This window comes from Beta vulgaris, chromosome 4 (assembly GCF_026745355.1).
Source record: "Beta vulgaris subsp. vulgaris cultivar EL10 chromosome 4, EL10.2, whole genome shotgun sequence".
NCBI lineage: Eukaryota > Viridiplantae > Streptophyta > Magnoliopsida > Caryophyllales > Amaranthaceae > Beta > Beta vulgaris.
The window spans coordinates 14724203-14728749 of record NC_079205.1 but is presented as its reverse complement, the minus strand read 5'-3'; the positions used below and the strand labels follow the sequence as shown (position 1 = coordinate 14728749).

At 36.4% G+C, this 4547-nt stretch overlaps 1 long non-coding RNA gene across 1 annotated transcript; it reads left to right on the top strand.

Moving 5' to 3' along the window:
• Positions 1-3779: 3779 nt before the first annotated feature.
• LOC109135554 (uncharacterized) lies at positions 3780-4315 on the top strand. Its single transcript, XR_007273015.2, has 2 exons — positions 3780-3978; positions 4102-4315. It is a non-coding gene; the product is annotated as an uncharacterized LOC109135554 (long non-coding RNA).
• Positions 4316-4547: the final 232 nt, after the last annotated feature.

Sequence of the window (4547 nt, the reverse complement as noted above, 5' to 3'; positions counted from 1 at the left end):
CTCAACAATCTAACGGTCAAGACCAAGCTATACACAACCATTCACGTGAAAATCAAGGTATAATGAATTCTTTTGATCCGATTTGCTGCACATGAATTGGAAATAGGTCTGCTTCTATTATTGTGTTACTACTTCTAGAACATTGCTGCACATTTTAGGATCTTAAGAATCTTAAGAATTTTCTGCCTGCAATGATGAATTGGAAATAGGTTGCTTCAGTTATTGTGTTACTGTCTGCTCTATTATTGTGTTACTGCTTCTGTAACATTGCTTCTGTAACAATGCTTCTGTATACATTGCTTCTGTTTTTGTAAAATTAGTGTAATCGCATAAGTTTTTAGGATTATAATGATTTGAAGGTTTGTTAGTTATAATTTACACACACATGTATCAATCATCTACCTAGGTTTCTAAACGAAAACCCTCCCAAAAAAAACTTTAGCAAACCACACCACCCCAGCGCGGCTTGCCAGCAGCCTGCTCACCTGTGCTCCAACAGGTCCCGGTGAGCCAGCTAACTTTAGGTACCCTTTTGCCGGCCATCTTCTACTCCAATTGAAGCTGCGAAATGGCAAAGCAGGGCTTTTGTAGCAGATTCAAGAGGGCAGCAGCACCTCCTCTTCTACCAGATATTTTTTTGGATTCAGGTTCCGGTGGCTGCTTTCTCTCCTCATAGTTATTGTCTCTGCTTTTGGTTCTTGTTTTGGGTTTGTTTTCCTTCTATCATGTTAAGCTTAAATCAGTTTGTGTTGTTAGTTTACTTGTGTAATTTAAATGTTGTTCGAGATTGATCCTTTGGTTGTATTCCTTTTCATCAGTGTGTGGGAAAGAGGAATGAATAGGTTTGCTTGTTTGTGGATTATTGCCTTCCTTTGGGAAGTCAGAGGACGAGTGGAGAATTAACCACTCACTTAAACTTTGCAGTTTTAGGGATCAGATGGAGTAAAGTTGGCGTCAAGCAGCCCATTCCATCAGCTCTACAACACCTATAATGAAGCATATCCTTTGTGTTTATTTGTAGTCATAGTTTGTTGGCTTTTGTTTTGTTAGTGTAACGAAGTATGTAGTCCTCCCAACAAATTGGCCACTGGTCGGAAATTTGTGGGGTGTAATAGTGTACTTTGTTTTACGTTTAATATAATTGCCCGAGTTCTTGTAAAAAAAATAAAATGAAATTACACAACCTAAAATATGTATTATTATCTTAACTACCTCTACTATATTCAAACCTCTTTTGCTCTTCTTCGTTGGAAGAAAATTTAATTGACCTTTGTTCTTTTGTTTCTAGGTACAAGTTAGAAGCGAGGATTTATCCTTTGGCCAAACTAATTGTAGCAGGCAATGCCGTGGAGACCCTTATGTGAAGTATTTGGATGTTGGTATGATGCGCACTAAAGTTTGGTGTTAGAAATTCTGTTGGGATTGATATATTAGATCAAAGTATTTTGTTTTTAAGGTTGTTTTAGATTGGAAAAAAATTAACAGATTAGGTTGACTTTTTATTGTTATTTTGGACTATGATGAACCTATACTATATAGGTGCTTTTATTATTGATATTCGTATTTTAACATTTACTCAAATTTTGTTTATAAAATATTATTAAGCATGGATTTTACGATGTTTGGAGTGATATATGGTATAAACAGGGTGCAAAGGTGGTTGTATTGTATGTCTACTACAATTTAATTAAACAAAGCCAATACGGATGCTTACTTGTGAATTTTCAGAAAAAAGAATTGTGATGTGACATGTGGTCGTAAATATTGGTAAACAAATTTAGTAAATAAATTACGACAAGGAAAAAAGTTACAGTGTAAAATTGCGACCTGATTATTCGACGTAGTTAGGTATACAAACATTTTCGAAAAATATGTATTATGATGGGATATTTGGTCGTAAAAGAACATTTGAATTTTCAAAAACTATGAATTACGACCAGAATATCTTGTCGCAAAAAGAAACATTTAAATTATTCAAACAATGAATTGCGACCATAAACCTCGTCGTAGATACTTACTATTTACGACAAGAATTGTATCTCGTTGTAAATAGTTTATTACGACGGGTCAAATAACCCGGTCGTAAACTAGTACCATGTCTTTTGCGAAGAAGCCTATTGCGACGGCTCGCGACCGTACGGAATTCTCGTCGTAAAAGACCTTTTACGACGAGAAATGGCTTATTTACGACTGGAAAACCGGTCGTAGATGAAGCTTTCTCTTGTAGTGACCTTGGACTATGTCATAACTTACAAAAGGGAACCATCTATCTTAGAAGGTTACTCTCGGATGCTAGTTGGATTTCCTATAAGGAAGATTATTCATCCACTAGTGGTTGGGTGTTTCTTCTTGGAGGAGGTGCTATTTCATGGGCATCCAAGAAACAAACATGTATAACGGATTCCACTATGGCATCGGAATTCATTGCTTTGGCTTCTTGTTGCCAATAAGCGGAATGGCTAAGGAATGTGTTGAGTGAAGTTGACTTATGGGTCAAACCTATGTCACCTCTTGCTATCCATTGTGATAGTGCATCAACCATAGCTAAAGCATATAGTGAAGTCTACAATGGCAAGTCAAGGCACGTTGGAGTTAGACACAGCTATGTGCGGGAAAATGATAAGGAATAGTTGTATAACTATTAATTTTGTTCGGTCTAGTTTGAACTTGGCGGATACGTTTACTAAACCGTTGTCAAGGGAACTAGTGAACAAAATGAACAAAGGGATGGGTCTTAAGCCTATTGATCAACCTATGGTGAAGGAAAACTCTATTTGATGTCTAATACAACGTTAGATCTCAAATTCAAAGAGGATAGTACTTCTCTAAGAGGTTGGGAGCACTTGTTTAATACATCCCGAGGTTAGTGCTTGTTGCTACAATGTTAAAGAGGTTGAATTTATTCTTAATAAATCTTTGATAAAGTGCTCAATTTAGGAGCATGTTAAAAGATTTACCATATAGCTAGAAGTTTGGCCGCTTCACCAAGTCTAAGGCTTGATTTGGAATGCTTATGAATGGATATGGACACCATGGCGTCAAAGGTGTAGAGGGTTAAAGGAATTTTTGTTAGTACTTGTGTGTATTGTATCTTCGATAATTCATAGTGATTTTTTGATTCAAAGCTTAGTCTATCATAACAATTGGAGTTATCATAAAGTATACATATACTAAGTAGGAATTCAATCTTTATGACATTTCTATTCACTAGTAGAAAAAGGTCAATTTGCATCGGCCCATTTGCGTCGCACAAACACGGAAACGATGCAAATATACTATTTGCGTCGCATGTAACAATGAATCGACGCATAAAACGAACTATGTGCGTCGTATCTAAATATTGTGCGATGCAAATCATCTATGTGCGTCGCATGAAGGTCATGGTGCGACGCACAAAACAAAGTAATCTGCGTCGGACCCCTTAGCCCATCCGACGCAGATCAGCCCAAAAGCCCAATTTATTTCTAACCCCATAACCAGCGCCCCTCTTAACATTACTCAAAACCCTAAAGCTTCTCAAAACCAACCCGCCTCCCTTTCGTCCCTCTCAACCCGCCTCCCTCTCTTTCTCTCTCCCTTTTCGTCCCTCTCAACCGCTCCCTCTCTTTCTCTCTCACTTTCTTTCTCACTTTCTCTCTCACTTTCGTCCCTCTCTTTGTCTCTCACTTTCGTCCGACGATCTGCTTCAGTTCGCATCAACCGACGCTCGAAACTTTGACGCCATGACCTTCAGTGAGCGATCTTCATCGTCGACGACACCAACACGACAACAACTTCGAACAACTAACGAATCTTCAGCGAACGAGCGAATCTTCAGGTAACTTATTTTTTTTCTTTTTCTTTTTCTTGTTTTTATTCGCCTGTTTTAATTTTTCGTAATTTGTCATTTTTTTCAGAATTCAGATCTTGTTTGAAGACCTCGTTTTTCATTTCCGTGAATTTTTCGAAGAACTCATTTTTTCATCCTAAAATCTCCAGGTAACTTCTTTTTTTTTCTTGTTATTCGCCAGTTTTAATTTTTCGCAATTTGTCATTTTTTCAGATGTTGTTTGAAATCTTCGTTTTTTTAATTTTCGTTTTTTTAATTTTCGTGAATTCCAGATGTGTTCGAAGTATAACAACGAGAAGGAAGATCAAGATGTGAAGGAAGCTCCAACATTTTTTTTACTATTATTGATAGATTTGTTTTTATGAATTATTGTAATATATATGTTCTAAAATTCGAAGCATTTTCGTTTTTATTTTTCCAGATCTGGTCGAATTTTTGTACAGTATTGTTATTAGTTTTATTTGATTTTCAATCCTCTATCTCTTACATCTCCATAGTCCATTACCTTTGTAGTTTGTATTGTTATTAGTTTTTTTACAGTATTCATTTCCTTTTCAATTACTGCATTCGTTATTGTTGATTCATGATGGAATTTGTGTCGAATTTCTGGCATTTGTTAGTTTTTTTTAATAAAAAAAAAAATTTTTTTTTTTTAAAAATCGCAATTTGCGTCGCACGTGGCCCAAGGTGCGACGCAAATTACTCATTTGCGTCGCAC